Below are 24,552 nucleotides of genomic sequence, written 5' to 3'. Positions count from 1 at the left end.
TGCTCTGCATGAAAACTGGATGTCTCCTTTACTTCTTATAGAAGTATTTTTTTTCCATTTCTTTTTATCGTTGTTTATACACCAATGACACCAGATCAAATTCCTTATGTGTGAGAACTTGGCAATAAATTTGATTCTGATTCTAAAGTTGTGCTGAACCTGCATCGAGCCCCCCCAAACCATTTGCCAGTCAAGTTGCACTGGAGGTGAGTCTGGCTGAGTTTTCAAAATTTTGAACATGTTCAAAATAGGTTTGACTAAGCTTTTCCAACTTGGTGGAGTCATGCTGAGCTACACTTTCACAAGCTGGACAATTTTGCCTTTTGGGAGAACTCGGCTCCAAACTCAGCCAGGTTGAAAGTGCTGCATAAGCTTTTTTTTTTCATTTATGCACAACCTTAAAAAAGGTGAAATCTGTATATACAAGACTTTTAATAGACCGTTGTTGCATTGTTTGGTGCATGTGCACTCAGTACTCAGCGAGTCGCTCAAGTAAAACACTGTGTGTGTGGGGGGGGGGGGGGCACTTCCCCCAAAAAAGGTGGACAGAGACCCTTAAATGTGTCCCGGATATGGCAGTCTGAATGATAAGAGATAACAGTTTCCACTGTCAGCTGTAATCCTGTACACACTGTGCACAAGTTTTTGTCATCATTGAATATTACAAAAATAAAAACAGCTTGTGTGTAACTATATTTAATGTCTTGATTGAAACGTGCTTTGCACAAATAATAGCTGTGTTTGGGAGGAAAGCTGGAGAAACAGCAAACTTTTCAGTGTTCTCAGGCAGATTGCAGAACGCTATAAAAACGGAACGTTCCATTCATTCAAGCATCCACCTTCACCTGTCATGAAAAAACAAACAAACAAAAAACCACCAACTCAATATTTTTCGGGTGTTTAGAAACAGTAAAAAGTGCAATGTACGGAAATGAACTTGACTAGACTTTGTCCCTGCGCTCGGAGGTCTCAGGGTCACACGGCTTGTCCTTGTCTGTCCCCAGCAGCTCTCAGATAACTTCTGAATTTAACTTAAACCAAAGTGTCCGTATCAGAGGGCCATCTATCTTGGATCTGGAGGGCTTTAAAGTTCGGTTCGAGGCTCATATTCCTGTCCAAACCCGACTCTAACTCAACAGACATTTTAATGTTTCTGTCAAAGCCTGTTATTTCCATCCGAAACAAATCACCACAAACAGGAATAAAGCTGTTAAATCCTGTATTTTCATTTTTTTAAGTAACAAAAATGGACGTTTCCCTCTTGTGAAGTAGACTTGCGCGCACACAGCAAATAAAGTCTTTTAATCTGACCCGTTATTGCCTCCTTTCATCTGGATCCATCATCCCAGACACACTGCAGTCCACATAAGACAGTCTTGTTTTGGAATACAGTAAAACTCGCATAAAATAGATTCAGGTGGACAAGCGAATTTTGTGTGTTATAATCAAAATCTGTTATACATGTATAAAATAGACAAAATCTGTTATATGTATGTAAAGGATTAGTTACAGTAAGGAGGCGCGGAATGATCTACAGGGAATCTCCAGCACCAATTGGGCACTGCAGTTTCGTTTGAGGGCGGGCGCTAAATGAGTAAAATATGACGCATATGACATCATTTCTCTACTTCCGGGGGAAAGAACCACACCATTTTCGCTGAGTTTTTGGGCAAATTACACGCAAACAAAATTAAAATGCAATAAAAAGTGACAGTGCGGTGGGAAAGTGGACATGCGATTCAGTTTGTTTATGACCCGGAGGACAAACATGTTGAGGCGCTTTTGCAGGCGAGAGAACGCAGCTACTCTGGTTAGCTGTGTAGGCTAACATTTACCGACATGATGTCTCCCATTTGCCTCGTCTTCCCTTTTCCACTGGGAACCGGAAATAAAAAAACACTGTTCACGACTGCTTTGTGGATTGTAGCTGAGAACAAAACAGTGCACCATTTTTCCATGTGAAGTTATGTTGTGTATATATTGTGCAATGGGCGCGGCTGTCCCCATAAGTGGTCAAATCCCGCGATATCACACAGGGTTCAAACAAAACTGCAGTGCCCTATTAGGCTTACGTATTTCCTTGATTAAAAGCCTTGTCTTAAATGGGGACATTATGTGCATTAAAAATATTACATTTGGTGGAGTCACTCTTTTTTTCTATGTCCACTGCGGAGGGGTTTTTAATGGAAATGCATGGCGATCGGACAGGACGTTTAATCCGCTGTGAACGAAAATCCGTTATACAAAATATGTTATATACGGTGCTTATTACCATACAAAAGCACTGGGATGTTTGTTTTTGTCTGGTGAGTGCAACTACTCTGTTTATACGATGATGGTTTAGGTGAGTTTTACTGTACTTTAATTAGCAGGAGGTGGTAATGGTAGAAAATATTTTTTTTCCAAATATGCTTACATCCACTTCAGAGATTGTGTAATGTGGGAGATATTTTACATAGGAAGTGGGTGTCTACCATGACAAAAAAAACCCCACCCCGTGCAAAAAAGAAAACTGCAATATATACTTTAATTTTAACATATTTTGAAATATTAGAATGTAATTGTTTTGACTTCATGATTAGTTTTGATGAACCCTGCATTGAACACAACATTCAAGTTTATGATATATAATGCTCCTGACTTGGTAGTACTTGTTTTAGAGAAGTCACAAAAGCTACATAAGTACTGATATTATTACAGTGATTTCAAGTCACAGCATGGCAAGTTGTAGTAAATCAAGTGTCATGGCCAAGCCAAAAACAAGATCTCAGGCTAAAGAATTGGATAAAACCTTTGACAATGGTTTATGTTTTTAACGATTTTGAAGAGCATGGCCTCCTCCTAAGTTCTGTTATTCACAAGGTGTTACTGAAATAAAACCTTTGTGAAAGAATTGTGTTTGTAAAGTTTTTGAAGAGTGTGGACAAACTTAACACATAGCAGAATAGCCAGATAATTGAAAATAGACCATACTTTGTTACATTCAAGGGGTCGGGGGTTATTTTCAAGATATAGGATTAATTTTGATGCCAAAATGCTGGTATTAATATTGTGAATCATTTCCCAAGTGGATGTATTGAAATTCTGACTTGTGTTCATGTAAATGGGGAATCTTCTTCACAGACTAAAGTTAATTATGGAGTTCCACAAGGTTCTGTGCTAGGACCAATTTTGTTCACTTTATACATGCTTCCCTTAGGCAGTATTATTAGACGGTATTGCTTAAATTTTCATTGTTACGCAGATGATACCCAGCTTTATCTATCCATGAAGCCAGAGGACACACACCAATTAGCTAAACTGCAGGATTGTCTTACAGACATAAAGACATGGATGACCTCTAATTTCCTGCTTTTAAACTCAGATAAAACTGAAGTTATTGTACTTGGCCCCACAAATCTTAGAAACATGGTGTCTAACCAGATCCTTACTCTGGATGGCATTACCCTGACCTTCAGCTTTCAGGCTCCTCTCCTGTGGAACCAGCTCCCAATTCAGATCAGGGAGACAGACACCCTCTCTACTTTTAAGATTAGGCTTAAAACTTTCCTTTTGCTAAAGCTTATAGTTAGGGCTGGATCAGGTGACCCTGAACCATCCCTTAGTTATGCTGCTATAGACGTAGACTGCTGGGGGGTTCCCATGATGCACTGTTTCTTTCTCTTTTTGCTCTGTATGCACCACTCTGCATTTAATCATTAGTGATCGATCTCTGCTCCCCTCCACAGCATGTCTTTTTCCCGGTTCTCTCCCTCAGCCCCAACCAGTCCCAGCAGAAGACTGCCCCTCCCTGAGCCTGGTTCTGCTGGAGGTTTCTTCCTGTTAAAAGGGAGTTTTTCCTTCCCACTGTAGCCAAGTGCTTGCTCACAGGGGGTCGTTTTGACCGTTGGGGTTTTACATAATTATTGTATGGCCTTGCCTTACAATATAAAGCGCCTTGGGGCAACTGTTTGTTGTGATTTGGCGCTATATAAAAAAAAAAATTGATTGATTGATTGATTTTACCACCTCCTGCTACTTTAATTCCTTATTGTAGAAACTGTTTGTGAATAAATGCAGCATTTTTGAAGAAGTCTTTTGGTGTAATATGGTCCTCTGGGTATATTTTCTGTCCTGCTGCCGTGTTGTCACACCACCGACAAGAAGGAAAGAAATCACTTATTTTAAAAGCTGAAAAAGTTTGATTTGTGTCACAGTGCTCCATTTATTCACAATCAGTGTTCACAGTGATCTGTCATTCAGTTTTCTGCTCCTGATGAAAATAAATCTCATTCACGATCCACCGACAAAAAGAAAAAAAAAGGGATTTTTAAGTGATGACGCGACCGTCCGGCCCGACCCGACCCATTGAGTGTCCACACTGTAGAGGGCATCAGGTTCTCATTAGCCGGCTAGGAGAGCCACTCTTTGGACATGTTTTGGATGAATATGCATTTAATGCTTGGCCCCACCACACCGGTAACAGATTTTAGAGTTCACGCTTAGTCCTGCGACATTTATGCATCCCGGTGCATGCACACACTCTGTATGTAACACCAGCCTATTGCCCACATGCTGCCAATATTGGGTTAAAAATGGGGCTCTGCATGCTACACACATACTATATTTGCTTTTCTGTGCTACTGTCTCTCTCGACTATCTCTCTGTTGTTCCTCTCCTTTGCCTTCTCCAAACACTGGGGTCCTCAACACTTGTGCATTTATGTGCTGGATCATGCACAGAGAACCACACCACATGGCCAAAATGTTGAATGGCCATGTGTACAATAAAAGCCTATATGTTTTTTTAATTTATTTTGGCACTTAACTATATGAAAGAGCTATTATTTGATCTAGCTGATGAGCTGTTATTACTGAAATAAAATGTAGTGTTTTAGAAACTGTATTTTCCTATTTTTCAGTCAGACTACTTTGGAGCTTCACAAAATATTTCCATTACCATTAAGCAGTTAATCAGTTCAAGGGCACAATTACAAGAAATGTTTGCACATTGACTTGTACCACCAATTCACCTTAGGTAAACAAAGATTTTTGCTTTTTCTTGGCATAGAGAAATGAATGCCAGCCACTGGCTGCCAACAGCAGGTGGAATTGCCTGGTAAATGTTAAACCTCTGCAACCTGCTTTGCAGAAAGTATTCAGCAGCACTGCAGCTTATTTGTGGTGTGTATTAAATAGACTAAAACAATGGCCAAAAAATTTGGGGCTGGGCCCCCTGGTGGGCACGGAGCCATTTCAAGGGGCGCATGCATGACTGGAGGGGAAAATGTGAAGCGGAACTAAACAAATCTCTTTTCATGTTAGAACAATAGAGTGCTGTGAAGCTACGAGACAACATTTACATGAATGTGAAGTGAATGCACACACACACACACACACAAAAATAAATAAATAAATATATATATATATATATATATATAATTTTTTTTAAAATATTATCTTTGCTGTACTTTTGAATGTTGAGTATTTGGCGAAGTTGCTTCATTGCCATGTGATGAGATTATCTATGGTGTTGCTTTGTTTCTGTGTTTCAGGGAGAATGGTAGTGGTGTTGGGGGAAGGTGGTGACAAACCTCTGATTTTACTGGCTGAAACATGCTTCCACACTGCTAATTTGTTAATTTTGCTCAGCACCAAGGACAGTACTGAAGTGTTACAGTGTCACACTTGCCCTTGGTTCAGTTTGCTTTCACATGGTGGTATTTCAAAGCAAAGTAAAAGATGTAAATAAAAGCCACATGTGAGTACACTGTCCTCAGAAGTGCTTTGTGTTCAGCGGTAAAGGTCATAGTGACAACTGCTTGGCTCAGTGTAAATGCTGATATCAGAGCTATCACTGTACGCCCGCCACACAGCTCAAAAGTCTTCTCTGTAAAGCTGCTCTCACGCAGATGTCGTGTTGTAGCGTTTAGAGGTGCATGAAGCATTCGCCACTCAACTCACCACTGTCTGTGTGACAGGCTGGAAAGCACTGGGTTGTTCAGAAACTTGAGAAACAATGCAGTTCATTGAGGGAAAAAGCCACTGTTCCTGTGGTAAATTGCATTAAGACACCCACCAATATGCTGGAGAACTTTATTGTATTAATATTAATATTAGTATTATATTAGTATTAATATTAGTATTAATATTAATATGTAATATTGTGTATTTATATTTGCAAACTTTTTTTAAACTTTCATTTTTGATACTCTGTGTGCTTCTTACCCTGTGTGCTTCTATACAATGCTGCTGGAACTTCAATTTCCCTGAGGGAGTCTTTCGAAGGGATCAATAATGTTCTGTCTCATCTAATCTAATCTACAAGGGTCACGCGTACGTTGACGACACTGGATGACCACGGAGTTACAGTGTTGCTGTCAGACTCCACAACCAGCACTGTTCCTAGTAGACTACTCAGATCACTCAAATCATTAATATCATTGTAGTAACAATTTTTCAGCCATTTGCAATAATACTCCACATTCTGTGCAGTAATACTTGTACACTCGTGTACAACATCACTTGACCTCTCATATGTATGGAGATAAAATTGTCTCAATGTTTGTAAATGCACACAGGGTGTTCTACAAATAATCATTCATTTGCAAATGTGTTCAGCTATCCACAAATGCAAATTTGATATTTGTAACTTGTAAATTGGTCTTTGCAAATAATGTTGTATTTGTAAATATAAAACTTAATTTGTAAAAAAAAAATGACATTTGTAAAACTGGAAATTGTATTTGTGAATTGAGTTTCAGCATTTGTGGATCACCAATTACACGCATTCATCGCTTTCCTCTGCGACGTCATTTTGAGACATTCTTTTTGCAAAATCCACACAGATCCACAAACAAATGCCTACTGATTCACAAATACGCACTCACGCACACTGGATATCCACTAGATGGCAGTGTGGTTCCATTCATTGATGTGGCTGAAACTATATGCTCCCGGATGAGAGAAGACCGACATTTCAGAATAAATCATTTCACATTGGCTGCAAGGTCAATTATTTTTTTAAATTATGATGTGTCCGCGGATTTCATCATGGGGAGGGGGACGGGGGTGTTAGTGTTGTACTCTTTAACGCAGTGGTTCAAATAAGCGTATTAAACAGCATTGTGCCTGTGCGTGCTCCGTGACACAGACATGCTGCAAAATTCTTCTTTTAAAAACTTGAAAGTTCTAAAAGTTTGCGATGTACAGTGTACACATGCTACATTTAGCTAAGCTTCGCACAGGAACCACACAGTGTCACGCAGCAACCAACCAGTCCCGCTTTACGACAACTGTCGCAACAGCCAGGCTTTGAGTCGCATTTATTCTCAAAACTCCGCGGATCCGAGCAAACTGATTTGTATCTACACAGATCAGTGTCTGCGGACTTATAAAACTTGCATGATGTTGTAAAAAAAAAGAACGCTTTGCGATAAGCATTTTAAAAACTCAGTAACAATCACGATTAAAGAGTCATCCAGGAGCATATAGTTTCGGCTTGCCACATCAATGAATGGAACCACACTGCCATCTAGTGGATATCCAGTGTGCGTGAGTGTGTATTTGTGAATCAGTAGGCATTTGTTTGTGGATCTGTGTGGATTTTGCGAAAAGAATGTCTCAAAATGACGTCGCAGAGGAAAGCGATGAATGCGTGTAATTGGTGATCCACAAATGCTGAAACTCAATTCACAAATACAATTTCCAGTTTTACAAATGTAATTTTTTTTTTTTTTACAAATTAAGTTTTATATTTGCAAATACAACATTATTTGCAAAGACCAATTTACAAGTTACAAATATGAAATTTGCATTTGTGGATATCTGCACGCATTTGCAAATCAATGATTATTTGTAGATCACCCTGTGTGCATTTACAAATATTAATGAGACAATTTTAACCCCATACATATGCAACATTACCCACCCGGAGCATTTACAAATATTAATGAGACAATTTTAACCCCATACATATGCAACATTACCCACCCGGAAACTGAACATTCTTTGAATGCATGAACATTGCACGAACATCATATGAACAAAGAATGAGGACGGGTAATGTTTGCATGCAAACGTTCAATGAACATATACAAATGTTCACAAAAATCATATGAACAGCTGAACCGGAACATTAAATGAACATTTGTAGAATGTTCGAATGCGGACATTACCTGTCCTCATTCTTTGTACATATGATGTTCGTGCAATGTTCTTGCTCAGTATATCTACAATTTTTTGTGATTTTTCCTATTGAGAACTAAAAATGATGTAAAACAAATTTTATAAATGTTTTAAAATTCAGTAGGTTTTATTCCAATAGTAACTTGTAATGTATTTATGGAATTCACATATAAAATCAATAATGCAGAAACTTTTGAAATCACTTACAGATTAAATGATAGAATTCATCTTTACAGAATTAAACATCAGTGCTCAAAAATAAGGAAGCACATAAAATGAAAAATTTTCAACTTTACAAAAGATTTCTTACGTGGTATACCACCGACACTGCTCCAAAAAATGTTCAGACAAAATAAGAATAAATCTTTGAGAAATAATAACCTAAAAAAATTCATTTTTTGATCTACAAACAACTACACATTTTAGGAGCAAAAATAAATTTAGCTTAAACATAAATCACTGCTTGATACAAAAACTACAACAATCTTTTACACATCTACATACAATTAATAATACATGAAAAAATATTGTAAGTTTTTAATCACAGATTTGAAGACTCAGTATGACATTAGTCAGATACGACAATGCAACTAGCTGAACACACACATTTGTAAGAGCGAAACTGAACAGTTTAACACAAAATTACAATCAATAAATTTCCTGAGGAAATTCACATGACAAAACATTAAGTTTTAATCACATAGAAGTGTGACACTCAGATACGATAATGCAGTTGAACACATAATTTTTAAAGCAAAACTGAACAGTTTTAACACAAACACATTACAATAAAATTTCCTGAGGACATTCATATGATAAGAAATATCATACAAAATAATACAAAATTATTAATTTAAATTAACGTTTGATCTCCACAGAAAAAGTTTCTCCAGAAGTAAAATTAAATTTTATCAAAAATATTCCATGTATAAAGCAAATTAAATGCTGCTGTTAATCTGCCCATAAGATGAGATATTATAAAATATAAACACAATGCTAAAATACCCTCAGCCGTATGAGCATTGTCTTCTTAATAATTACTTCTAAGAGAGAGACCAGACATCACGGTGCCTCTCTACTGTGACTGGCTGTCACCCCACCCCCCCAAAAAGACAGATTTGCAAGATTGTTAGTTTCTCAAGCCTGTAATCTGGGTCAGGAAGAAGTTCAGGATGGTCCCGTCTATACTTCTTCTGCTTGGATAGGACATCTTCGGATTATGGTAGTACTCTCCATTGATGTGATATTTGTTGCCGCCGCCATGACAACTCTGTAAATTTGTGGCACATCTCTGGCAAGGCTGCCTTTGATGTTTCCTGACTTGCCCTGACTGCTGAAGCACTGCCAAAGATAAACAGGAGCCGTAGCATACAAGCAGCCCCTGACAATACTTGTTACTGTATTCTTCCCTTGTTCCATTCCAGGCGTGTATGCAGTCAAGGCATTGATTATGGGATTCCTCTGGTGCCTGGTTCCCTTGTCCTCGCCATCAAGTCTGTCATTAGCACTCTTGAGCTGCAACTTGAAAATTTCCATTGTTAGTTATAAGCAATTATATATATTTTCCTGTTCAGATACTGTATAATTTGAGCGGCATGGACATAACTGGTATTCAACTCAACACCTTATTGGACAGGCCCTATATTTTTAACAAACTGTTTATTTTGCTTGCAGTTAGTTATCAGCTAGGTATACCACATTGGTGAAGCAGATCAGACAAAAATGATTAATCCTCTGTACCCACTGCTATTTGTGTAAAGGGCCTTTCACACTGCATGCTTTGGAAGCATCAGAGGCATCACAAATCGGTCTAAAAAGTATTATTTTCAATGAAACACGTAGCTTTTTAGAAGCATCAGAAGTGTTGCGTCAAAAGCTAAGCTAAACAGACGCTTCTGCCGGGAGCACGCGCATTTCTGCATGTTGACAGGTTGACATTCAAAGTTTGCCGCTCTAAACTGTGACAGAGCTTCGCACTGTCCAATAGAAACAATGCGTCGGGTCCAAACACGGAAGACCAGAAACCACTGATCTCTACAAAACAGAAATGTGTGACAGGACTGCTCATTTATACAGAGCAGTTTTCTGAAGAAAAATCCTTGCAAATATTTTTTTAACCCCAAAATTAATTTGATTGCGAAATCAAATTGCTATATTAAAGTTTTTTGTGGTTCATTGATGCACAAACAACATGGCGATCATTCAGCCTTCCTCTGGAAAAAAAAAAAATCATAGTGAAAATCTCCACCCTCCTGCCACATGTGACACGTCAGGGCGTAGGGAGGCGTTGAGGCAACGCGACTGACGACACATTGGGAGACATTGCCTGATGTGTATAAATCATGCAATGTGAAAGGCCCTTTAGTTACTGTATTTCCATGAATACAGCATGTTTCATAATGTACTGTGTAAAAAATAAAACGGCAAAACTTTATTGAAATGAAGAGGATCTAACAAACAGAAAATACATTAACTCACTTCTTCGAGTGACTTTACTGGAAGGCCCATTACTTCCAGGCACTGCTTGTAATTGGTTCTAGCCCACACTTCTGGTTTAGCTGGCCATTCTTCAGATAATCGTGTCAGCAGCGTACACATTGTTCTCTCTCCTGTTATGTCTGGGAACTGACACTTTCAGGGACGGTCCAAGGATGCAGTGCATCAACTTTGTCATTCAGCTGATTGATACTGTGAATGATGTCATTTTGCTTCTCCTGGAACACAAAATGTATATAGATCCATATGTTACAACCTTAATACAGACGTTCCCACTTTTTTATTAAATCCTATGCTTCACAAATGATTAAGCCATTGCTGTTGACCTTTCATCATGAGCACGGACAAATCTGTGAATGAACTGAGTGATGAAAGTGAGCCATGGAAAAAAAAAACCTGAAAGTTCTTGGCAAGGCCCTGGCGGGGTCTGTTGGTTATCCCCCAGAAAAATGTGAAATCTCAAATGCATTCTAGTACTTTCTCAGGTCTATTTACCCACCAAAAGAATCTCCAAAAATTAATTTTTTTGTTGGGACAGGTCAGTTCCCCCCCCCCCCCCCCCCCAGATAAGGTGGTAAACCTCAGTAGTACAGCATAGAAGTCCTTATGTTTCAAGAGTATGGTACCATAGACAGTGTGCACACACTATGCAAATGAAACATTATGCAAGGGACACAGAATTTTTTATATAAGTTTTTATATAAGAAATTCTGAAATGTTATAGCAGCAATAAATAAACATGTTTATTAAGTAACAGGGCCTGTAAAGTATTTCTTTAAGGAAGGAAATACAAAACGTTCTTTCTGATTGTATATAGTGTAATCTATTCTACTGTATATATTGTTGTTCTGCACAGAACTTGACTTCCGTATTTTGGTAATAATTTTTTCTTTTATCTCATTTTTGCATACTTGCACTGTTGTTCTGTGACTGTTCCTGTGGTGCTGTAACATTGTAAATTTCCCACCTGTGAGACTATTAAGGATGATCTTATTTTTTCTTTTCTTATCATAAGGTATTACTCCGCAGCGGGCTTAGAAAAAAGAGTGACTCGACCAAATGTAATCCTTTTTTAATGGACATAACCCCCGGCGCTCATTTAAGGCAGGTGTTTATTTTTTTCAGATGAAGTTTTGACCCGGCCATTAAATGAGGCAGGGCCCTATTCAAGGTCAGGTGTTTAGTCAAGGAAATATGTAAGCCTAATTGGTGCTGGGGATTCTCCGTAGCACTTTTACAATTACGATTATAATGGACAGAATGCGCTGGTCCACCTGAATCCATTATATGCAAGTTTTAGTGTGTGTATGTGTGTATATATCAGCCCAGTCTAACTTTTTTTTCATGCTCCTGTCACGAAATGATTCAAATTTTTGTGACGGGTTTTTTTAAAACTCACTGTTACTAACCCTATTCCTTCCCCCAACCCCCCCCCCCCCCCCTCCCGTTTCACGTTTAATTTTGTGCAGCCATCACGGAATGTATTGGAATGAATTTGTGCTGCCGTGACAAAAGGGAGGCACTTTTCATAATATCACAAACCATTGGATTGATGTATATTTCGTGCTGCTGAATGACAACATGCCGTGAGACTGAATCCATCTGAAGTCTATCAGTAATTAAAAAACAATCCTGCCCTCTGTCAGTGCAAATTAATATTAGAGGTTCAGTTCCAACTGATGGCGTATAAAATGGTGTCTCATTACCAAGGTGTCACACAAAAACATCTCGTGATGGGTAAAAGCAAAGAGCTCTCTCAAGAACCTTGTAACCTTATTGTTGCAAAACATAATAATGGTATTGGTTATAGAAAGATTTCTGAAGTTCTGGATGTTGTATTGAGCACTGTGGGCTCATAATTGGAATGTAGAAAGAACATTGAGCAGGTGCTCCTCACAAGACTTCTGACATAAGAGTGAAAAGAATTGTCAGAAGAGTTGTCCAAGAGCCACTTGTGGAGAGCTTCAGGAAGATCTGGAATTAGCAGGTACAATTGTTTCAAAGAAAACAATAAATAAGGCACTCAATCACCATGGCCTGTATGCATGCGCACCACACAAGACTCCATTGCTGAAGAAAAAGCATGTTGAAGCTTGTTTAAAGTTTGCTACACATTTAGACAAGCCTGTGAAATACTGGGAGAATATGGTCTGATCAGATGAGACCAAAATTTAACTCTTTGGATGCCATGATACATGTTTGGAGGTCAAATGGTACTGCAAATCAGCCCAAAAATGCCATAACAGTGAAGTTTCGAGGAGGGAACATGATGTTTGATTGAATTTGCTTGTCTTGATATTATGAAATTTGACAGTTGGGCTTTTACAGATTGTGTTGTGGATGCTCAAATGATGTATAGCACAGCTCAGCACTGTATACAGCATACTGCTATATCATCTGGACAAATTTAAATGAGGATGAATCTCACCTGCTTGTCAAATTACCCAGTGACACATTTTGGCACAGTTTAAAGAAAACAAATTTTTCAGCATGTAGAATTAATCCTGGATTGTGTTCCCTCTGTAAGAGATTCATACTGTTTTTCACTTGGGACCTGTCTGAATCTCAATTGTTCAGGTTGACAGTCATCATTTGTGTGGTTTGCATCACGGTTGGAATACATAATCACACCTCCCAAAACATACCCAAACTACCTGATTAAAAGCACCGTGGCCTCAGATTGAGGGCATGAGGTTACCTTAACAACAGTGAGGGCCCCTTCACACAGACTACAAATGTGGTCGAATTGTGCATGGATTGCGCATGAAGCAGGAACTGTATACAATATGTGTAAAATCGTAGCTGCCTCTAGCGCCTCGCTCACCTGTTGCTGCAGCTATTTGCGCCCACCAGCGGCTGAAAGACAGTGTATGTGCTGTGAGAGCCCATTCGATTCCTCTCGCAGCAGGTGGCGGCCAGATTTCAGGTGACACACACGAACATCTACATCATTCGCTTTGCACTGAGAAAATGTGTGGCCATTTGTGTTGGTAGCACGAAAACAGTCAGCAGATAATCACAGTCGAGCTGGATGTGAAATTTGTCTAAGTGCCCCCACGAGTGTGGCTTTGGAAACAGCAACACACGTGGTCTGCATGTGTATCGCACGTGAGCGCGTGTCACCCCCCCCGCCCCCGAACACGCGGCATACATGTGGTTCGTACCACCCTGCTCCCCCAACACATGTGGCGTGCCGGGGGGGGCACACTTGCATATATATATATATATATATATGCTGCACAGACCTGATCACATCGGGGCTGGACAGCCAGGTCAGAGTGCACACAGCACAGCGAGGTGCCTGTCAGCTGCTGACCAGAGAATCACTGACAACTCACATAACACAGACATAGAGTGACACATTGGTGTGCGTGCTGAACTGACAGGGGGTGTGTCCACCGACAGGAGCGGCTGTGGAGATCTCTGTTTCTGGACATGTATTTTTTATTCATTTTTCACAGCAGCTGCGCGATGTGGTTACACATGCTGGACATGGATTATGAGTGATGGAGTCACTCTCTGGACAGTTGTAAGACCCAATCCAATATTCCCCCTTCACCCTTTCCCTTTATTTTGCCTAGTCACATGGATATGCAGAATGAAGAGAAATGGCAAAGGGAGAATATTGCATTGGGACTAAGTTGTGTTTCAACAGTGAGTGATGGGTGATATAGACTTAAACATCTTTGAACTTAGTCTTCTACCATGGTCCTGCATGAGCTTGCTCACATGTGGTACATGTGAAACATTATCAACTCCTGCTTAGGGCCACGATATTAATGCATAGCCGCAGTTAGTTTCCTTGAGCCACACAATCTATCAGTCAATGATACCATTGGCATTAGAAGTCATCCCAAAGGTTTCATCAACACCTGGTCTCCTCTAGCTTTTGACTTAACACTTATATTGATACTTAAAGCTGCCAGTTACTGTTTTGTCTGAAAAGTGGTAAATTTGGGATAAATTACTTCATTCTTTCCTCATAAATGCAGGGAGAATAAGTCCTATATAGGCTCTGAGGCCCATTGGGCTGGTGTTTATGAGAGTTTAACCATAACTAACCCATTGCACGTTAAAGGCTGATAGCCAGTGACAGGATCGGGATGGTGCTGAAAAAATGGCTTGTCCAAAGACAGAGACAAGTAGCCTAAAGCACAAACCTGTAAATGAGCCAGGGTTTATAGGTTAGAAGTCCCAACTCCTATGTCGCAGAACTACCTGTTTCTAACTGTGAACATCTGAAAAAAATACTGTAGTCTGGAAAGTCACATTAGTCACATTTTTTAGAGCAAATGTTTGCTTTTAAGCCTCCTACCAAAACGAACAGCCTCTGTTCTTGATATCACTGGTTTGCACTTTTGATTCATCAGCCTGCATATTGAGTATGATAGGGCCTCTTCACATATAGTGATAAGTTTGAAGTGCGACGAAGTGCACACAGGAATCGTGTGCAAACCGTGTGTAATCATCCCTGCCTCACACACCTCATACACCTGTTGCTACAACGATTTGTGCACACCAGCAGCTGAATGACAGAGTGTGCACTGTGTGAACCCATCGCACCCTCTCACAGCAGGTGTCAGCCAAATTACAGGTGACACGCACGGACATCTAACACCGCTTGCATGGCACTTAGAAAATGTGTGGCCAGTCGCACTGTTGCAGCAGCGTGAGCTGCTGTTCCTGCTTGACAGATACAGTCACGTGCACAAACTGTTGTGCACGCCTGCCTGTTGCCGCAGTGTTTCATGGTGTGCAAATTGTGAGAAAGTGTTCTGCGCTGTTCCGGTGTATTTCCCCAAACGTTGTCCAAACTTCACACTATGTGTGAAGGGGCCTATAGGATAAAATCTGCTAAAAGTTCAGGTTTGAATCCTTTGGCAAATTGATGTTGAGGTGGCAATGATAGGTCTTAAGGCACCAAATTTTATTTTATTTGTGTAAGCAAACCCATGTTCTCTCTTTCTTGCCACATGTGCCCCACAATAGAAAAATCATCAAACGACTTGTGGATCTGCCATGACCCCGAGTTAAATCTTAAAAGGAGAGGTGTAAAGAATGAACTCGAAAGCTGACAATACAGTTTGCTAGGGTGGCCCTGTACTACTTTACTGTGTGTCCAATGTGTTGCCCTGGAGGAAGATGAACACTGCTGCCTGTCAGTAAGCCAGTCAAACCATAAGCAAGGAAACCATGGTATCCACCTATACAGCTTTGAGCTTTTCTCCACGCAAGAGGTACTGGAAGGTTTCGAAAGCACCGGAGAAAACAAAGAACGTGATTTTCATTTTGCTTTTCCAGCTTCACCAATTGGGAAAAAGGGCTGTGGAGCAGTTATGTGATAACATTGTTCACACATTTGACAGCTAACTCGTACCAGCCCTGAGCTTGCTAAGGCTGTGAAGACACAATGCCTTACCTGTCTGGCACCATCCCTTTTCTTTCCCACATGGTGGAGGCTCAGGAGTCACCAGGCTGGTGAAGAGGCAAGACACTGTTCGGAAGTTTAGGAATTGAAGCTCAGTTTAGAGCTGTGATGTTGACCCATCATTGTGCTAACAACAATCAAGAATATCTTTATTATCCTCAAGGGGCTGTTTGTTGACAAGATGGAGGGATTACACAGCTGAAATTTGTGGATACAACAGTAATTTCATTAATTTTATTGCAGTAGTCATACAGTTTGAGCAGCGTATTCCTAGATTTTAAAATGCTTTCATTCCATCTGAAATGTTTTATTGGGTAATTTGGATTATAAATTCATTTCGATGGAAATGATTGTACATTAGAGAATTTAACTGCTGGTTGTAAAGTCAGCAGTAAAGAGGGACAATTGTGACATGAAATATGTAAAGGAGTTTCTTAAAAAGATGTGGAATTTCAGCTATACTCTCCCAGAAGGCACATGGCAGACTCAAAGCTAGAGTTGATCTTTTTTCTTGTATGAATATTCTTCTCTGTTCTACTCAACAAGAACCTGTAACTGGTGATACAGCATACAAAATTTGCATTGCACACAGTTTCTCCACAACTCCTTTCAGAGTTGTCACGGGTATCTTAGTGCCTACCCTCACGAGTTTCCTTGTTGCGTGGCTAATACTCCAGTTAGACTTGTTATAGAGGGTATCGAAGACCATCCTGTTTGTATTTCTTAGTGATTGATATAAATGAAATCCAAAACATTTTCAGCGTTCATGTATGTATCAGTCTTGTCTAAAGAAAACCAACTATATACGTAATTTGTGTCAACAGTAATACTTACATTTAGTTTGTCCATTTGCTTACGGCCTGTGAAAATGGTGAGAGTGTCTACTAAAATGGCTCTAATTCCCAAATTGGTCTCGGAATTTTTACGTCCGACAAGGATGTAATGAAACCACCAGTGTTTATTTATTTCATTTTGACTGTCTGTCTGTCTGTCTGTCTGTCTGTCTGTCTGTTAGCAGGATTATGTCAAAACTACTGCACATATTTTGACAAAACTTTCACCACAGATACATATTTGGCCATGGAAGACTCCATTAAATTTTGGAGGTGATGTGGATCCGGATTCTGGATCAAGATTTCACTTTATGTAGTCTTTGAAGTATTACGTCAAAACCACTTCACAAATTCTCACCAAATTTTCACCACATATAGATATTAGGGCATGGAAGACTCCACTGAATTTTAGAGATGATCTGGATCTGGATTATCACCTTTTTCTTGCCATATGCCCTGAGACGTCACGAACATGGGTCATTTAGCCTGATTTAGCTTGGTGTTGATAATCTCTCAGAAACATGAACCTCATAAAATTGGAAATTGATGAAATCATGTACAGTTAAGCACCCCCAGGCCCTCTATTGAAATAAATGGGGAAACCTGAATTTTTACAGTGTGAAATCAGTGTTTTTTTGTGGACTTTGGACTAGTCATCACATGACTAGTGCTGCTGGACAGATTTTCCAAAGCTAATATTTTGAGATGGAAAGTGAGAGGGTTTGTATATATATATATATATATATATATATATATATATATATAATATACACACAGTGCGTCTCAGAACTAAGTCTCAAACTAAGCCCAACACAGCCTGAGAATGGTCTTCAAAACATGGATTTTATCATTTTCTTTCATGTTGCCAGGAGAAAATTCTTAGATTGTTTCCTTTCCTGAAAGCATGAAATTGGCCATGTTTGTGGTTTGTGCCGCGGTGTTGTGTTGTGCCATGCTAAGCTAAGCTGCTACGTGCAGGACGCCGGTGAATCTCGCCAAGGAAGCCGATTCTGTGATCAGGAAATCGTACAGAAAGTGACGACAAGTGGCCGCTGTTAACAGGACAGCCGTGATGTCGACTAGCTTCAGTGTTTGTGTTATTGGCCAAGCTGAGCTAAACCAATAGCTAAGCTAAGCTACCGGGAGCCGGCTTCTGATAGAGTAAGACTGTTTTCCTGTTTACAAAAGACAGCACCACACAGTGGAACGATCATTCTACATGACTCTGTGTGTGAACACAACAGGAATGAAATCAAAGATACCACTTTCACAGTAATCATTATTATTCAGTCTTATTGAGATGTATGTAATGGTGGTGTTGTTTTCTTTTTTCTGAGTACACCGTGGGTTACAAAGAGGCAGAAACAGATACATGTTGATCACAAAATACAAGAATTTGGTTTGAATGCCAAATTAAAGCCATATTACATGTATAGACAAAAAACCCAGATTGACTGTGTGCACTGGAATATGTAACTCATGAAGTTGACTGTAGCTGGACACAGATGGAGCGATGGGTCATACGTGAGGTTACGTCACTTTTATGGCTAAAATAGCTCTGAATCTGTGTGCATTTGTCAGATGCTGTGGAGTTAATTTTATTTTTATCAGCTACATCATGACTTGCACAAGTTCAAGAGTTGGAAGTAGTGATTCATAATCTGATATATATATATATATATATATATATATATATATATATAAAGATAGTGTTGATTGGAGTGAGGTATGTCCTTTAAAGTCTACACTATGGATGTATCTTGATTGTTTCATTCAAACCTCACTGTGGTGGCTTACAGCGGTAAAGTTCTAAAAACTGTCAACCTACTCATGGACCTGTATTTATAGTGTGATGTCCCCTTGGTTAGAGGCCTTTAATTATATAATATTCAAACCGTGTGCCAAATCTTAAGATTTTACGATGACAAGTACAATTCTCACTTACCTTCAACCGCTTACTCCAGTTAAGGGTTACGAGGGTGGGGGGCTGGATTCTATCCCAGCACCAGCAGTCATAGGGTGTGAAGCAGTGTTCACCCTGGACAGGACGCAATCTGTTGCAGGGCCACATATAGACAAAGAAACACATTCACACCCCCACACACACCTACGGACAATTTAAAGTTTCTAATTCACCTAATCCATATGTCTTTGGATGTAGGAGGGAGCCAGAGTACCAGGAGGGAAACCACACAAACACGGGGAGAACATGCAAACTCCACACAGAAAGGGTCCAGGTGGGAATCGATCCATGACCTTTTTGCTGTGAGGCAGCAGTGCTATCCACTAATCCACCATGCCATGCAACTGCAGCTCTCAATTATCAAAATAGTTTGTGTTTAATTTAATAATCAGTTAGTTGTAGTTCTAAATAGCACTACATACAGTATTTGTAGGTGTTTTTGTTTGATTCCTCATCATACTTGATGCTGTTGGAAACCTGGTTTTGGCTGTATTACCACACATGAAGATTTGCTGTAAGTTGAAGGGCAGGTGATTCTGAGAATTGTTTAAATGTGATGATCACTCTTCATTGATTATCACTCAAATCTCCATTTGTGATAGAATGACTACTTTGCATATATCTATTAATAGTATTCATGCAGATGTTTTATATTCTTCTGTGAAACTGACAAATAATATTGAAAACATTTAATTTCCCAATATCAAAAGCTTAACCATTTCCAAGATCTGTCCATACATCCATATCAACAACAGAAATAAATAGTTTCTAAAAAAAAAAAAAAAAAAAGTCAAACCACACAAAGGGTCTCACAGATAGATTCTACTCCTAATCTAGAGAAAACTTTTATTTCATTTGCTGCCATTTGCGTGTGTGTTCTGTTGTCATGCTTGTTGTATTTGTCTGCAGGGGAAATTACTTGCAATCAGCAGCACAGCAGATGTCTAACAGAGACAGATTCAAACAGTGATACACAGCTTTCATTCCACTCGGGCCCCAATAAGCTTTTCTATCTTCCATCAGGAGTCGAAAATGGTGCCGTGAGCCAATTCGCAGAGGCGTGTCAGGGGTTAACCGCCTTTCAGCCAAGCAAACTAGACTGTTATAGTGATCCCGGCAATATGTTTTTAATGAAAGAATGCTGCATCTGAGTGATTTCCTGTAGCTGGCAAAATTCCTGGGGTGTTAATTTATTTCTGCAGGGCTGTATAAAGACAGACGAGGGTAACACAGAACGGTATCATTCACACATAAAGAAAGATGCTGCCAAACAGGAATTAAAGCAGTTATGAAAAGCTGAATAATTAACATAATTCAAGACAGCTTTTGCAGAACTTTTTTTTCCCTTCCTTTGTTTTTTCAATCCCAGGAATGTGATCACCAGGAAGCAATGTTTGTGTTCCTGAAGGAACAAGAGCTTTGACCCTAATGTTATTGGCATGTTAAAGCTATAGGGCTTTTCACATTTCACAAAACTGAGAAAATATTGTTTCTACCGAAATTCAGGGAGTAGACTCTCAGCCACTTCAAAGTACATAATCCGGTGTTGGAGACTGAATGGCCCCCCCTAAAAATTGGTCCGCCCTGCCTCCACTGCATGTGTCATTTTGGAGGTCAGCAGCTTGTCTGAGACGGATTCTCTTCACCCTGTCAGGCTTTGGGTCCTGTTTGCTGGTTTTGGTTTGCTTATATTGTTTTGTCTCTTGCTGGGGGGGGTTTTCCTGTCTGGATCTATCTGTCGCTTTCTCTGTTGTCTGTCTGTGTTTTCTGGTTGTGGGTGTGTCCTTCTCCCTGGCCACTCCTTCTTTCTGGGGCGTTCCACACACACCTGCTCTCAATCTGTACCTCATCACCTGGGTGTACATAAGCTCCTTTGTTTGCCTCATTTCTTCGCCAGATTGTTGCGCCTTGTGCCTACTCTCCAGCTCTGTATTGTATTCTTGTCCTGCCTGCTTCACGTGTGTTACGACTACCTGCCTGTATCCTCGACCACGCCTACTGCCTGATGTTTCTGTTTGTATCACTCTTGTTGGACTGCCTTTCCGTGTACCGAACCTCGTTTACTGTTTCAGTAAATTGCTGTGTCTTACAGAGCTTGTTGTCAGAGTCCTGCATTTGCGTCCAGCCTATTCCGCCCTTCAGACCTGTCAAAACAATCTGGCCAACAATGGACGCAGTGGACTCTATGACTTTTCAGCTTGCAGTACGTCACCACAGTAAGCAACTTGCCCAGCAAGAGGATCAGCTCACCGCTCTTAGCACCGGTCTTGGTGAGTTAGCTCAGCGACAGGATGCTTTCATGACGTCTGTGAGCTCCCAGTTGGAACAGCTCCTGTCAAAACTTCCTATTCAGGCCAGCCCGGACCCAGCAAGAAGCAACACCTGCTCCCCGGTGCCACTTCCACCCGCCGCCATGACGACCATTGCACCGGAAGCAGCCATCTGTACTCATCTTTCCCGCCCTGAACGATTCTCCGGGGAAACTGGTGACATCATGCCCTTTATCACGCAATGTGAGTTGCATTTTGAACTGATGCCCTGTATGTTCCCGTCCGATCGGACGAAGATAGCATACTTGATCTCCCATTTGTCGGGCCGGGCTGCGGCGTGGGCTACTGCGGAGTGGAGCCGTCAGTCGCCATCTTGCTCCTCCCTTCAAGCTTTCACCGCGGCGCTCGAGCAGATATTCCAGCACACACCGCCGGGACGCGAGGCGGTGCGCTCCCTACTGAGGCTCAAGCAGGGCACTCGCCGAGTGGCGGATTACGCTGTGGACGTCCGCATCCTGGCCACCAAGAGAGAGTGGAATCCAGCTGCACTTCAGGATGTGTTCTTCCAGGGACTGTCCGCCGAGATTCGTGATAAGCTGATCGCCGCCGAATTACCCGAGGAGTTGGACGAGTTGATCGCACTGGCAATCCGGATCGACCGACGTTTGGCGGAACGATCTCGCCGCGAGCCGCCTCGTCTGCCCTGGCGCGCCTTCACCTCGCACCCGAATCCCACCACGGCTCTTCACTCCAACGTCAAACGGCCTGGGACTAACAAGCCGACGCAGCACGGCCGCATGCATCTGTCGCAGGAGGAACGACAGCGGAGACGTGACAAGGGACTGTATTTCTATTGCGGTAAATCAGGTCATTTGAATGCTTGTTGTCCAGTCAGGGGTGTTTTTGCAAGACCTCAGGCTTTGGTACGGGTGAGTCACAGCTCTATTTTTTCTTCTAATTTGCAGAACAATATTCCTGCTCAATTGCAATCTGATCACAATTCAGAAATGGTGCATGCCCTCGTAGATTCTGGGTCTGATGCCAATTTAATATTACTCTCCCTCGCCAAGTCCTTGCACCTTAAATTGTTTTCCATCTCACGACCTCTGGCAGTCAGGGCGGTGGACGGACATGAGCTTGGGAGAATCACTCATCACACTCAGTCCGTCCGACTAATTATCAATGAGAACCATGTGGAAACAATCAGTTTTTTAGTGCTGGATAAAAGACTCACTCCATCATCCTGGGGCATCCCTGGCTGCAACGGCACAGTCCCAATTTCGATTGGGCTAAGGGTACGATAACTGGATGAGGGCCTTCGTGCCCCGGAAAATGTTTAATCAGCCATAAGCTAATGCCTACGCTCGTTCAGACGGACCTGGCCGGGGTCCCGCCTTGTTATCATGACCTTGCAACAGTGTTTAGTAAATCTAACGCTAAATCACTCCCACCTCGTCGTATGTACGATTGCGCCATTGACTTGTTGCCTGGGGCCAGTCCTCCCCAAGGGAAATTATACTCGCTGTCCACCCCTGAACGTACCGCCATGCAGGCATACATACAGGAATCGTTGGACGCAGGATTAATACGGCCCTCATCGTCCCCTGCAGGGGCAGGATTTTTCTTTGTGGAGAAAAAGGATAAGACGCTTCGGCCTTGCATAGATTATCGAGGGTTAAACGACATAACTGTGAAGAACCGTTATCCCTTACCGTTGATGTCGTCCGCTTTTGAATCACTGGAGGGGGCTAAAGTATTCACCAAATTAGATCTCCGTAATGCTTATCATTTGGTCAGGATTAGAGAGGGGGACGAATGGAAGACGGCGTTTAACACCCCCTCCGGTCACTACGAGTACTTGGTGATGCCATTTGGGCTTACTAACGCTCCGGCTGTCTTCCCGAACCTAGTTAACGATGTACTACGGGAGTTCTTGAATAAGTTCGTGTTCGTATATCTGGATGATATACTGATTTTCTCCCCTGACCTAGAAACGCACACCCGGCATGTATGGACCGTGTTACAAACCCTTTTAAGGAACGGATTGTATGTCAAAGTGGAGAAATGTGAATTCCATAAGCCTACTGTATCCTTTCTGGGTTTTGTTATTTCAGAGGGCAAGATTCAGATGGATCCTGAAAAGGTGGCTGCAGTACGTGATTGGGTGGTACCCAGTTGCCGTAAAGAAGTTCAGAGGTTTTTGGGATTTGCAAATTTCTATCGCAAGTTCATCCGAAATTTCAGTTCGGTCGCTGCGCCACTTCATAATGTAACGTCATCGCTACGTGTGTTCAAGTGGACACCGGAATGTGACGAGGCCTTTAAGATCCTAAAGCAACGGTTCACTACCGCCCCAGTGCTACTCCTTCCTGACCCCGCACGGCAGTTCATTGTTGAGGTTGATGCATCCAATGTAGGCCTGGGAGCAATTCTGTCTCAGATGTGTCCCACAGACAAACGATTACATCCGTGTGCCTTTCTTTCCCGTAAGTTGTCTGCCGCAGAATGTAATTATTGCATCGGCGATCGGGAGCTGCTTGCGGTCAAGGTGGCCTTGGAGGAGTGGCGACACTGGCTTGAGGGGGCACAGATACCATTCTTAGTCTACACTGATCATAAGAATTTGGCTTATTTACGTTCCGCACAGCGACTAAACGCTCGCCAGGCTCGCTGGGCAATATTTTTCAGCCGATTCAACTTCGTGATCACTTAAACCTTAAACCTGACGCCTTGTCCAGACAGTTTGATGACCCCAATGCTCCAACAGATCCCGGTAATATTTTGCCATCCACATGCTTTGTTTCTGCGATCACTTGGGACATTGAATCATGCATAAAGGCCTCACTTGAGAATGAAACCATACCTACCGAATGTCCTGCCGATCGATTGTTTGTTCCGGTTCCTCTTAGGGGGGCAGTTATCGAGTGGGGCCATAGCAGTCGCTTTTCCTTCCGTCCAGGTATTAAAAAGACTATGTTTATTCTCCAACAGCGGTTCTGGTGGCCTTGTATGAGTGGGGATGTTACTGAATTTGTTAATGCCTGTCAGGCTTGTGCCATGCAGAAGTCCTCCACTCGTCCTCCTTCTGGGTCATTACTGCCTCTGTCAATTCCTAGACAGCCCTGGACTCATATCTCCCTGGACTTTCTTACTGGACTACCCCCTTCAAGGGGACACACAGTAATTCTCACTGTTGTTGATAGGTTTTCCAAAATGTGTCATTTTGTGCCTTTGCCGAAATTGCCTTCTGCCAAGGAGTTAGCAGAACTAATGCTCCAACATGTTTTTCGTCTCCATGGGTTTCCACAGGACATAGTCTCCGACCGGGGTCCACAGTTCATCTCGGGATTTTGGAGGGAATTCTGCCATCTCCTAGGGGCCACCTCCAGTCTCACTT

At 41.4% G+C, this 24,552-nt stretch overlaps 1 protein-coding gene across 3 annotated transcripts in view; it reads left to right on the top strand.

The window, feature by feature from the left end:
- The window catches only part of opcml (opioid binding protein/cell adhesion molecule-like), a 1,180,460-nt gene that overhangs the window by 464,445 nt on the left and 691,463 nt on the right, over positions 1–24,552 (top strand). The window lies entirely within an intron of this gene.

This window comes from Thalassophryne amazonica, chromosome 9 (assembly GCF_902500255.1).
Source record: "Thalassophryne amazonica chromosome 9, fThaAma1.1, whole genome shotgun sequence".
Lineage (NCBI taxonomy): Eukaryota > Metazoa > Chordata > Actinopteri > Batrachoidiformes > Batrachoididae > Thalassophryne > Thalassophryne amazonica.
The sequence above is the reverse complement of the archived record's forward strand: the minus strand, read 5'-3'. Positions and strand labels throughout refer to the sequence as shown.